General features: G+C 43.6%; 1 protein-coding gene across 8 annotated transcripts in view; it reads left to right on the forward strand.

Annotated features, from left to right (window-relative positions):
• The window catches only part of PTPRT (protein tyrosine phosphatase receptor type T), a 469,258-nt gene that overhangs the window by 373,558 nt on the left and 81,447 nt on the right, over nt 1–14,253 (forward strand). The gene's annotated exons all lie outside the window — the stretch shown is intronic.

Genomic DNA, 14,253 nt, shown 5'->3' on the forward strand with positions numbered 1-14,253 from the left:
AATCTCAGCGCAGGTTTTCCAAGTGCCCAAAAAAATAAAATAAATGCCTTGCATCTGAGAAACCAAGATAAGACTCGGTTTCATTAATGTAGGTCAGATTAATGTGATTTTCAATAAAACAAGTGCAGATTAGTTCAAGTGTCAACGAACCGGTACTAAACGGAGTGTTTACCCTAATAAACGAGCGAAGATAAGTAGAAATCAATAATGTAAATAAATGGCAATTTCTAAGATGTGAGCGCTAATTTCAATAGAGCGGTACAGATAAACAGGCCATTGGTTAAACAAATGAGAAGACTTTGAGGCCACATGGAGAATTAACAAGCAGATGCATAAAGCATCTATAATAAGAAAAGCCTGTTCCGGGAAAGTTGATTGTGCTCACACAATTATACTGTTTTTTGCAATTTGGATGATTTCTATTTGTTAGAGTACGTTCACACAGGCGTATTTTTGGTACATGAAAAAGAATACAGCACACGGGCACCCACCCTTAGGACTAACGTTATTCAGTTGGGCTGTTCAGATTACCTCTTTTTTTCACTGCCTGAATTTGCAAGTGAAAAAATATGGATGTATTAATTTATTCTGTATGTTGGGTCAGACTTATCCATTCAGTCTAAGGGTGTGCAGGAAAAATTGGATCCCATTCAGAACATTTGTTTTTTTACAGATGCATTGCAATTGTTTAACATTAGAAACTGTACACGATCTTGTAAATTATTAATAGCTGCTGCTGTAAAAAAAAAATAAAAAACAGAGTGGACAGGGATGAAAATTGAAATAAAAATCATCTGAGATTTCAGGATGAAACTCTGGTAACTTTCATATTTGCTTGTGTGAACCTGGCCTTTGAAGGAGTTCCAACCGTCGTCTGATCATGAGGTGCCGCTCTACTGGATCAACTGTGAATGGGGAACATAATACAAGTTTTTAATTCTTGAGCTGCACCACCACAAAGGAAGTTCAGTATTAGGCCTCCTTCACACGTCCGTATAACACACGTAGGTACCGGTGTCATCAGTGTTTTCCATCAGTGTGGCATCCGTGTGTCCTTTTTTACCATAAGTGTTTTATCACTGTTTTTCCACTATGGACGAAGAAAGAAAGAAATGACACAGTTTATGCTATGCTTTGCAGTGTTGAACACGGACAGCATCTGTGTCCTGTGCTTATTTATCACGGACCCATAGCCTTGTATTGGCCCTTCTCATCAGTGCTGCCAGAAAAATTTAGGGAAACCATCTAGTAGGTGCTCTACTTTGGCTGAGGATACGTTTAAAGGGCCATAAGATTATCATCCAGAAAAGCGTGGGACGATTTTTTTATCACTTGTCATCCATATGCAATCTGTGTGCAGTCCGTATACAATCTGTTTTTACAGAAGCATTTATTAATCACATACACAACCAGTCACAGTTTCCTATGTTACAGAACTGCGATGTACCTGTAAAAGTTCGATGTTATTTTGTGGCTCTGCTTGGCATCCATTTTTTTTTCTTGCACCAATAGACTTGAAATGGGTGACTATCATCAAATTTCCAGAGGAAAATCGTGCACACTGCAATTTTCTTCACGCGCAGAATCGGTCAGTTAAACAAATTTCTCATCCACACTGCCCCGTTCGATAACATCCAAAAATGTGATCCATTTTTTAACAGATGGCACTTAGACCAAAAACACGGTTGTGTGCATGAGTTCTAATGCATGAGAATCCTACTTTCCAATATTAAAACAAAATTCCCTAATAGTGCAGTAGAAAATGTATTTTTCTTCTATGAACCATGGATGAGATTTTAACAAATCTCATCTACACGCTTGGGAAAAAGATCAGCGTGGAAATGCGGTTTACATCAGCAGCATGTCATTTATTTTCTGTAGATTTTCACAGAAGATTTCGCCCTTTGTAATGCATCTGATGAAATCCACAACAAACCCACAACAAAGTCCGCAGGTAAAACATATAGATTTTGCAGCAGACTTTCAGCAAAATCTCCCCCTTGTTCACATTCCCTTATCAAAACTGGTGCACAACACACAACATTGAAGGAAAACAAATTGATTTCTCTAGAAAAATTTTGGATAAGCACCTTTTCAGTCTTACAAGTAATGGTCACTGCAAGAATAATCTGCAATAATCTGAAACGGTTCAACCATTTGCTCTCTCACATACCACGTGCCGAAGAGCTACGTCAAAGGAACGTGGGAGCAGGCTGAATTTATAGAAGTTATTTCCAGTTACAAGAAGAAAGTGCGCATCTTAAGATGAGTTTGTGGAACAAGCCAATACTGTGATAAAATAATAAAGTAGTGAATGGCTTTCTTATGGGTGAATTAGGAAGGAACTACTGAGCAGCCCACTCAAGAGTATCATGTTTTTATGGATATTTTTCTGTACATTTTGTATTTAATGCATAATGGCAGTGTTAGAACATCAGTTATGCATCTCCGGTGCCATAGCTTTTTGTAAACCATGTCCTTAGATGCCCTAAGACTGTTCTTTATGAATGATCTTCATGACATGTTCAAGAAATAACAAATAAACCAAGAAAAACTTTCAATTAACTTAATCTGTTTGTTGCATGATGATAAAATAGTCAAGTACCATTTCAGCCGTACTGAGGTATGATCACCTCGAAACGTGTTGACAAATAAAACCGCATCCATACTGCATCTGGTCTTCTATTGTATATTGGATTCTCAGCAGTGCAGTTTTACATCCACTTTCATCTTCAAGTTTGTTGACTTCAGCCTTACTGGCACCTCTCTTACCCATTGCTATCTTCTGCCATTTCCAGCGATGCTCCGGTTCTCTCCTGTGACCACACTCGTAATCAGATAGCCCACACAGTGTCTTCTGTGTGGACCAGAAGTCACTTTGTCAATGTAAGGCTTCATTCTTTTTGCACAAATGATAGTCCTTGAGGTATTTCACATGTCTGATTTTTTCCCTTGAACGTAGTGGTCAATGCACGTTTGCAGAGACATATCCAATATTGATCCAAGTGTCGCATTAAAGTCAGCAATGCAAGTCTTTTGGTCCGTGAAAAAAATTGGATGCCATCTGTGTACACATCTTTCAAGACTGAGAGATTTACAAAGCTCAATATACATTTTTCTCCCATCAGCGAAAAACTGATGAAATTCTGAAAAAAATCTGATGAAACTTTGACTAAACTCTGATGAAAATCACTGATGAAACTTAGTCCGTTTTTTTTCTAATACCTGAAAAAAAGCTGATATCTGAAAGAGGTCTAAGTCAATGAGACGCAGAATGAAGCTTTTGAGAAGACAGTCACTAATAGTCTGCAGTCTGAGCCGGCAAGTCAGAGCTGTGGTCGAATGATGCAGGAGAAGGACTTGAGCAGTGCTGGAAATGGCGGAAGACAGTGTTGGGTAAGTGTTTTAATGCACACACTGTACACACATTACTGCTAATTGGTGGTGCAATTAAAAAAACACTGGAGAGATACTTTAAAAACACGTAAAGGAATCTAAGAGAATTTTATCATTGGCTACCCACACTTTTTAGACAGTTACTGCTTCCAATGTTTTGCGCAAAGCAATAATAGAATATAGGGAATAACGGGGGCACGTGTATCCAAATATCATTAGTGTGTAATGGTATTGCTTGGTAATAGAGTATTATTTTGGCATAATTATGAAGTCATAATTTTGCGACAGTAAGGGGTAGACTGATCCTTGAAGCATTAGGAAATGACTTAAAAAGCATAGGGTTCACAGTCCATTTGTTATAAGAGTTTATCTTTATGTTGGAATGATGCATACTGTAACATAGTACATAGAACCTATGAGCTCTTCTTATCTACTGAAAAGCTGTTATACCAGTCCATAGCTACAGCTGTTATGCAAGGCAAGGTTCAGCCGGTTAAGTATCACATCCATTTTTTTTTCTAGTGGGCTTCCTTAGATTAAGACGCCATTTTTAGTTGTTGACATCTTCTTTGGCAGCTTAGATGCATGCTGTATTCCACTGAGGATTTATGCGTTCACATCTCTTTGAAATAGCTGCAGCCTCCAGCTAATCGCAGATAAAGTGATTTGCATAATTTTAGAACTATTTGAAGCCATCATACATGCTAAATAACTCAGAATATCCCCCTTATCTGATTGGACACACTTTACAAGTATTAGATTTCAAACCACAGCTTCTTTACATTATTCATAGGCTGTAGGGAAAATTTTCAGTGCTATCCTATTATATGGTGCATAGAATATCTTCTTCACTGCGGACCAGAGGAGGACGTATTTAGTGTGCAGCCTGTACAGCTGCATTGGGACCCTTTAAGCAAGGCAGTACCACCACCATAAAAATAAGTCCTCAGTTTGCCAGAAAAAAAATTGTGCTTATTATTTGCTTGGTTTACAATTACTGATAGATGGCAATGTAATATGGTTGTATCAGAAAAGGATTTACTAGAGTATAAACCAGGCAGACAGAGGCCAAGATCTCACATGATCTTCTTCTATCTATGTCCACCCCTGAACAGGACCTCAGATGAAAGGTACTGTCACGGGGGAGACTAGGTGGGCAAGAGCTAATAACCCGGGCCCGGGCATGTCTAGGCCTCGACCCTCGCCCTGTCTCCTGTTTCAACCCTAGGCTGAAACCACGGCCCACCACCCGGTGAAAAGATAATACACCAATACCCACAGTTAGTACAGACAAGGATAACGGAAAATATACACCACGCCGCCATCACTAAGGAATACACTATAAATTCGCAGGGCAAAATAAATACAAATATAGGAAGGAGTAAATAAGACAAAGGGAAATACACCACCAGCAACGATACTCCAACTACTAGCTCACCACTCCAGACCGAGATAACAACGCACAAGACAGAAGCTATAATCGGCGACGCCCAATGTTCAGGAGAACTATTTAAAGGCTTCCAATCCGAGCATCAGGTAAATTAACCCAGGACCAGCTAGATAAAATCTAGCCAACGCCAATGAGCACATAGTGGTCAAAAGCGGAATTACCGCTGTCTGTCGAACGACCTGGTCTGAACAGCGTCCGACATGACAGTACCCTGCCTTCTATGAGGGGCCCCAGGGCCCTCACGGCTTATAGGACCCAGCTTGTCCGGATGGCGGTGGTGAAAAAACCTGACCAGCCGATCCGCATGAATGTCCGAGGCTGGTACCCAGGACCTCTCCTCAGGCCCATAACCACGCCAGTGTACCATGTACTGTAAAGTGCAGCGCACTACACAAGAGTCAACCACCTTGGAGACTTCAAATTCCAAATTACCATCCACCAAGACTGGAGGTGGCATAGGCGCCACGTCCACAGAACCCACCACCTTCTTTAAAAGAGACCTGTGTATCACAGTCGCAAGAATATATGAGAATGTCATCTAGGTACACGATAACGAATTTCCCCAAAACATGCGAAAACACATCATTAATGAAATGTTGGAACACTGCAGGTGTATTAGTCAACCCAAATGGCATCACCAAATTTTCAAAATGACCCTCAGGGGTATTAAAAGCCGTCTTCCACTCATCACCTTGACGGACTCTTATGAGGTTGTACGCCCCCCTGAGGTCAAGCTTGGTAAACCACTTAGCACCTGCCACCTGGTTGAACAAATCTGGTATTAGTGGCATAGGGTATGGATCACGAACCAGAATCTGGTTCAATTCCCTGAAATCCAAACACGGGCGTAATCCGCCATCTTTCTTCTTCACGAAGAAGAACCCTGCTGCCACAGGTGAGGATGAAGGCCTGATGTGCCCTTTGCTCAATCTTTCAGCAATGTAATCCTTTAATGCTTGTCTCTCCGGACCAGAGATGTTAAACATCCTTGCTTTAGGCAATTTGGCCCCTGGTTTAAACCTGATAGTACAGTCATAGGGGCGATGTAGCGGCAACTCTGAACATCCCTTCTCAGAGAACACATCAACAAAATCCAGAAGTGACTCTGGAACGCTTGAAGTCACAGCAGACACACATGTGGCCAGGCAATTCTCCTGGCAGAATTCGCTCCACTGAATTATGTCCTGAGTTTTCCAGTCAATTACCAGGTTGTGCATAGACAACCATGGAAAACCCAAAACCACCTGAGCAGGAAGATTCCTGAGCACCTTACATGTAACCTGCTCGGAATGTAGAACCCCAATGTGGAGTTTCAACTCAGCCACAAATTCAGTAATCTCCCCCTGTGAGAGAGGAGCAGCATTGATGGTGACCACGCGGATAGGATGAGGCAGTTTTTCAATCCTAAAACCTGCTGTGCACGCAAACTCCTCATCAATGAGATTTGTGGCTGAACCACTATCCACAAAAACAGTAATTGGCAGCTCACTGCCAGCGATTATAACCTTAGCAGGGAGCATGCATTGAGAAACCACCATGGAGGATATACATAAGCTCAGATTGGTCTCCTCCACACCCTCTGAGCTTAGAAGTTTTCCGCCGTTGCGTTTTTCTTAGAGAGCAGAGGACAGATGTTAATAAAATGACCAGTTTTACCGCAGTAAAAACAGGCTCCCTGCTTCCTGAGCTCAGGGGCTCGATGCTTCACATGTGACACCCCTGCGATTTGCATAGGCTCCGTGGGCTCACCTGCAGGAACCTCACGTGAACCTAAACCCTCTCCCATAGGCGGTGTCTCATGCTCCCCCTGACGCAAATGGCGATCAATGCGGACAACCAGACTCATAGCGGAATCTAGAGAAGTAGGAGTCTCATACATCAGAAGGGCTTTTTTAACCCTTCCAGAAACCCCATGAATAAGCTGACTCCGCAGCGCTGGATCATTCCACTGTGTATCAATCGCCCAGCGATGAAATTCAGAACAGTAATCCTCTGCAACTCGCTCCCCCTGGCGAATAGTGTGTATCTTAGATTCTGCTAGAGCCATTCTGTCTGGCTCATCGTAAATGTTTCCAAGAAAGGAAGAAAAACTCTCCACAGAGTCAAATGCAGCAGAATCAGATGGCAAAGAAAACGCCCATGCTTGGGGATCCCTTACCTGAGGAGATCGGTCGCATACGGAAATATAGTTTGCAAGCTTCATGAAAAGAAACAAATTTACTGCGTTCCCCAGCAAATTTTTCAGGCAAAGGAAACTTAGGCTCAGCAACTCTACCTGTCGCTCCAGCTTGCACATTAGATACTGCTAGTCCCTGTTGCTGCACTGCCCCCCTCAACTCAGTGACCTGTAGGGACAGCGCCTCCAACTGGCGGGTTATGGAAGTCATGGGATCCATGACAAAACAAAAAAAAGGAAACCTCCATTTTTTTTTTTTAATGGCCGATTATAATGTCACGGGGGAGACTAGGTGGGCAAGAGCTAATAACCCGGGCCCCTGCACTTTCCCTCAGACTAGGGAAATCCTGACTGACCCTCTACCTAGAGTTTACACTGATGGTGTGCATGTCTATGCCTCGACCCTCGCCCTGTCTCCTGTTTCAACCCTAGGCTGAAACCAAAGCCCACTACCCGGTGAAAAGATAATACACCAATACCCACAGTTAGCACAGACAAGGATAACGGAAAATATACACCACGCCACAGTCACTCAGGAATACACTATAAATGCGCAGGGCAAAATAAATACAAATATAGGAAGGAGTAAATAAGACAAAGGGAAATACACCACCAGCAACGATACTCCAACTACTAGCTCACCACTCCAGACTGAGATAACAACGCACAAGACAGAAGCTATAATCGGCGATGCCCAATGTTCAGGAGAACTATTTAAAGGCAATGGGCATGGCCCAGCTTCCAATCCGAGCATCAGGTAAATTAACCCAGGACCAGTTAGATAAAATCTAGCCGACGCCAATGAGCACATAGTGGTCAAAAGCGGAATTACCGCTGTCTGTCGAACGACCTGGTCTGAACAGCGTCCGACATGACAGGTACCCATAGATTTAGATAGCTAGTAGCTAAATAATTACCCTCTGTATGTGAACGGTTGGCTCGACTCCCGTACTGCTTAGATTATAATCTGCCGAACCCACCAATTTTGGCTGGATTGACCTGCCATCTACTGTGTATGTGGCCTCCCAACTCTTCCCAGTCAGATGATGTTTGGGGAGATAAAGATGGGGCTATCAAGGGATCCTTTATTTTCAGGAGAGATAAACTGCTGCCATACACAGTAGCTAGTTGTTGGTTGAACAATGGTTCTGTCAATTGTGCAGCCAACAGCTACAGTATCTTGCCTGATTCCCCAATACATAGAAGCTCTTGTCTCAACCAAGCATTGTCGCGTTCTCTATGAGAGAGCCAGTGCCAGACATCTATGGCCATGGCTTATTTCATGGAGAAGAATACGGGGTCTAAATTTGGACATGCTGAATTCTTCTCTCCCCCGATATCATGGGTTGGGGGAAAGTCAGGAGGCCTCACATTTTATTTTACCCCAACTGATCTCACAGATATTAGTGGGTTCCTCCATCATTAGTCAAATGTGTATTGGGGCTTTACTATGCTCTCCCCATAGCATATTAATGCTTGGCCAATCTGAGTATTTGTGTGTGGGAGTCAGAGGCGATAGTTATTAGCCAAATAAGAGCAATCTCAGGTTTGAGCACATTAAATATGTCTATTTGTGGAACAGTAGGTTTGCTAAGACTGGAATCTGATTTCCTGTTCAGAAGGTACCAAGTGATATTTTGCTGAAAATGAACCAAAAGTAAAGTGTGGAATAAAAAAAATTACAAAAGAGACATCGGAGATGAGAAAATTCCAATGACATATTTATAAAGTACGAGATGACAAAAGCCCCCCTCTAAGACCCTGCTGTTTGATAATACTGTCTGTTTTCCCCTTGGCTGCTTTGAAGTGGGATGGAAATGAGCTGTAACTGCTCACGGCGTCTCTGCTGGGAGATTAACTGCTATTAGGATGCTGGATCCTTTAAAGGCAAATAGACCTCTGATCAAAGCGGTGTTCCCAATTAACCGCTCATTACCTGTCTATCCCTATATAAAAGATCCAGCTTCAATAAGCACCAAACGTTCAGCAAAGCCTCGTTCTCTTTGCTTGTCTATGGTACCTGTTAACCACTTTACAGCCAGCTAGGCTGGAAGTGAAAAGGCGACATGAAAAAGTATATCAAAAAGGAGAAGAGAGAGAAAGAAGAAAAGAAGGCGGTAATAGTAGGTTAAAAAAAATAATGGCATAATTACCAGTGGATAGAGGACAATGGCAAAAACGAATATCTAACAAATCTGTATGCAGACAACTAGTTTTAGGATCATGCTGCTCAGTGAGCATCATTACCTTTCTGAATTGTGGTGTCTAAGTGCACAAAACATAGACATCCAGTACGTGCTGATATATAAAAAAAAATAGGGACCAACCTTAACGATCCTTTCTTTCATAGTTCTTATATAGTTTTATGGAGAAGATGAAAGAGAAGTGGTAAAAATAACAAAGATGTTTCATAAAGGCCAGGGGTGCTTGTGAAATGAAATGAAAATTTGACTGCAAACTAAATTGATAAACTTAAAGAATATCACTTCAATATACTGCAAAGTAGGTTGATTGCATAGTTACAGGACAAATGAAATTAAATTTTAGTTGAAAATTAAGGACTTTAAAAAAAAAAAAAGAAACAGAATTCCAAAAATGAGTTCATGCCAAGTCAACTTCAAAGCAGGGCTTTAAACAGGAGACCGAATTATGGCTCTTTACAACCTCTGACTTATATTCAGATGAAATGCATCAACCGCATCGGTGCTCTATTCGAAGTTGTGTTACAGTTATTCCTCTCCTTAACATGATGCTGTATAGGGGCACATATGGAATTAACCTGGCTCTGCAGTACAAATCTGCAGGGATTGCGTAGAAAGATTTTATAACAACTAATACAGCTAATACAACTCTATGAGAAAAAAACGGATCCGGCGTAAAAAAAAACAGATCCGTTTTTTTTCAAAACTTGACGGATTGTGCCTGAAACAAGAAAACTGATGTGTGAAAGTAGCCTTAGGCTTCTTTCACTCTAGCGTCGGGCTCGGCCCATCGCAGTGCGTCGGGCCGAGGTTACCGACGCTAGCGTTCTCTGCGCCGCACAACGGGGGCAGCGGATGCATTTTTCCAGCGCATCCGCTGCCCCATAGTGAGGTGCGGGGAGGTGCAGGGAGGTGAGGGCGGAGTTCCGGCCGCGCATGCGCGGTCGGAAATGGCGGTCCGTCGGCCGCAAAAAACGTTACAAGCAACGTTTTTTGCATCCGACGGTCCACCACAACACGGCGCAACCGTCGCACGGCGGTTGCGACGTGTGTCAATGTGTCACAAATGCGTCGCTAATGTTAGTCAATGGGAAAAAAAACGCATCCTGCAAGCACTTTTGCAGGATGCGTTTTTTTGCCAAAACGACGCATTGCGACGTATTGAAAAAAACGCTAGTGTGAAAGTAGCCTAAGTCGTAACATTCAATAATAACAACTGCTGTGACTTAAATTTCTAAAATGCAACAAGTATTAACATACACGCAAAAAAGGGGAGGGAGGGTGGAACGAGCACCTCCAGGACTCAAAGGGGAAGAGGATGAGACAAGCTACTGGAGCAAATATATACCAGTTAAAAAAGGGGCGGTTGAACTTAGCTCAACAGTCTTTCATTGGCCAATTTAAACTGGGCCAGGTCACCTTAGTCTGACAGAGGGGGAGAGAGAGGAAAAGCCCAGCAAGATGAGTGAATGGATGAGAGGGGCAACCCACCAAACAACCCCAGTGATCCCCTTCTCCTTGCCCCTCCTGAAATATCCAATCCAACAATAACGAGGCAAGCACAAAGAATTGATGGGTGAAGCTTGGTCACAGCTTTAATTTTTTTAATAGAAATATATAAATAAAAGGAAACACTTGAAACTTAACAAAAAGACCAGTAGACAAAAGCCTGAAACATCTACAGGCAAGTAATCCTACTTAGTTGCAAAATTCTGGTGCTTCCTTCGTTGATAACAGCCAAGGAGGATCCTGGGTAGTCCTACACAGGACTCCATCTCCCACCCATCAGGCACAAAGCTCGTTCTGTCCCATCTTGGAGAGCTGACAAGAAAATATCCAATCTAATGTCGGTGAGGTGGACACCATCTGACCTTAGAAGAGATGAGTTGTCACCTTAGAGCTGGCGATGCCTCATTACCATACCAAACTTATCCTGCACGAAATTGGACATGCATGCATTTATGGTGCATCTGGTCTGCTCCACCGCTATCCCGTCCCAAGCTCCCTGCCACACAGCCCAAGAGACTATCTCCAACCAAACTAGTAGGAGTTCAAGGGAAAAAAAATGGGAAACCATTCCATGTCTGACCTCATCATGGTTATAAGCTCAGCAAATTTATAGGAACACAAGTCATGTAATGTTAGTATTACTAGTCCCAAAATATCCCTCCCAATATCAACCACCTCTTTCAAAACTGTGCGTATTTTATATTTCATTTTTCCTGCCACAAGACATGTTTTTGGTGCAAAAATGTCTGCAGCAAATACTTAATGTGTGCACATACCCATACAATAGACTATTTCATACACACAATTTCAGATATATGCCTTAGGCCGGCGTCACACTAGCGAGTTTTACAGACGTATGAGCGCAGAAAATACGTCCGTAAAATACGCATAACACACGGCCCAATGATTCTCTATGGCCCAGCTCCTATCAGCCGTATATTACGCATCCATAATATACGGTATTGTACGGCCGTAGAAAATCGCAGCATGCTGCGTTTGTCAGCGTATTGCGCAAAAAATATGCCAATGAAAGTCTATGGGGGCGAGAAAAATACGGATTCCACACGGACCAGCAGTGTGACTTGCGAGAAATACGCACCGGTGTTCTATCGAAAAGCCGGTAATTCAATTGCCGGCTTTTCATTTCTCCTTCACAAACCCGACATGATATGAGACATGGTTTACATACAGTAAACCATCTCATATCCCTTTTTTTTTGCATATTCGACACTACTAATGTTAGTAGTGTGTATGTGCAAAATTTGGGCGCTGTAGCTGCTAAAATAAAGGGTTAAATCGCGGAAAAAATTGGCGTGGGCTCCCGCACAATTTTCTCCGCCAGAGTGGTAAAGCCAGTGACTGAGGGCAGATATTAATAGCCTAGAGAGGGTCCATGGTTATTGGCCCCCCTGGCTACAAACATCTGCCCCCAGCCACCCCAGAAAAGGCACATCTGGAAGATGCGCCAATTCTGGCACTTGGCCACTCTCTTCCCACTCCCATGTAGCGGTGGGAAATGGGGTAATGAAGGGATAATGTCACCTTGCTATTGTAAGGTGACATTAAGCCAGATTAATAATGGAGAGGCGTCAATTATGACACCTATCCATTATTAGGCTACGTTCACATTTGCGTTGTGCGCCGCAGCGTCGGCGCCACAACGCACAACGCAAACAAAAACACAGCAAAACGCATGCACAACGCTGCGTTTTGCGCCGCATGCGTCCTTTTTTTCATTGATTTTGGACGCAGCAAAAATGCAACTTGCTGCGTCCTCTGCGCCCGGACGCGGGCGCCGCAGGGACGCATGCGGCGCAAAACGCAAGTGCGACGCATGTCCATGCGCCCCCATGTTAAATATAGGGGCGCATGACGCATGCGGCGACGCTGCGGCGCCGACTGCAAATGTGAACGTAGCCTTAATCCAATAGTATGAGATGGTTAATAAAACACACACACATTATTACGAAGTACTTTAATGAAATAAAGACACAGGGTGTTTTAATATTTTATTATTCTCTTAATCCACCTATATTTTGGGAACATTTCTGCGTATTACGGCCGTAAAAAACGGACCGTATTGTCTTACGCCTAGTGTGACGCCGGCCTTATATATACACAAATGCACACACATAGGAATTGTAGTGCACAAATACACAGCCACAAACATGCATTACACAAATAACACATTTAGTAGACATACACATTACATGTACTGTGCATATATTATACACATGTACACTGTGTAGAGGATTGGGCATCATGCATCCTCAGTCTCTTGCAATGCGTTGAGGGGGCACAAGACCCCCACTAAGTTCTCCATTGTGCAGCTCTGTGCACAGCAGACTGCTCCCCTCCCCCTCCTGTTTGCGGACTACTAAAAGTGCTGGAAAGGCAGGAGGGAGAGTTGTAATAATTGCTGTGTGGTTGGTTAAAAGCAATAGTGCTGAATAGGGGGCAGGGGGATTAGTGTCCTTCATCCTGTTGAAGGAACAAACCTGTGGGCAGCAGGGGAGGCTTCTTCATCCTGGAGGCAGCAGTCTGCTCCATAGGAAGTTCAGGGAGAGGGTGAAGTCTGCACTGTCTGAAGATTGCAGCAGCTGTAGCTGAGCAGTGAGTGCAGCAGCAGCCAGGGCAGAGCAGAAAGTGCAGTAGTGCCACTGCTCCTGGCTCTTGTGCAGCTCCTCTCCTGCGTGGAGCACAAACACTTGCAGGGACAGTTACTTCTATGTGTTGTGCTCCCGGGTGCAGGAGAGGTGTGACGCCGCAGGAAGGCAAATGCTAAGGCTATGTGCACACGTAGGAAAAGAGGTGCAGAATTTTCTGCACAAAATCCGCATCTCCTGGCAGTGGCCGTGGTTTTTATGCGGATTTTGTGTGGATTTACTGCAGAATTGATGCAGATTTTGTGCGGATTTTCTGCAGTTTTTGCCACTGCGGATTACTATCATGGAGGGGTGCAGAACCGCTGCAGATCCGCACAAAAGAAGTGACATGCATTTCTTTGAAATCCGCAGCAATTCCGCACTGATATTTCTGCACCATCTGCACAACTTTTTTTTTTCCCCATTGATTTACATGGTACTGTAAATCACAGTGCGGATCTGCAGCGTTTCTGTGCGAAACCTCTGCGGATCTGCAGCAAATCCGCATCGTGTGCACATAGCCTAAGAGTGGACCCTCTGGACCGTGGAACAGACCTACCGCCCGGGTGAGTTGACCTAGTGGAGACCGACCCCTATAGAGGGATCGTCAGGAGCAAGCCCAGAGGTCACTAGAACCACGGTAGCTGATACCAAGCGGGGCGGCTCAAGCAGTGAGCAGGAGCTGGGACTGAATGGAGCCACGGGAGAGTGAGGGATCCAGAGGTGCAGGAGCCGGGAACACAGATACTAGGACACAGAGGGGAGCGGGATGGACACCATGAGCAGACGTCAGGACGGAACCACAGGAAGACTGAAGCGGAGGCAACTGAAAAGAAAAGGTGAAACACGGGAAGAAGATTATGCATCCAGGGCTGA

This window comes from Ranitomeya variabilis, chromosome 4 (assembly GCF_051348905.1).
Source record: "Ranitomeya variabilis isolate aRanVar5 chromosome 4, aRanVar5.hap1, whole genome shotgun sequence".
Taxonomy (NCBI): Eukaryota; Metazoa; Chordata; class Amphibia; order Anura; family Dendrobatidae; genus Ranitomeya; species Ranitomeya variabilis.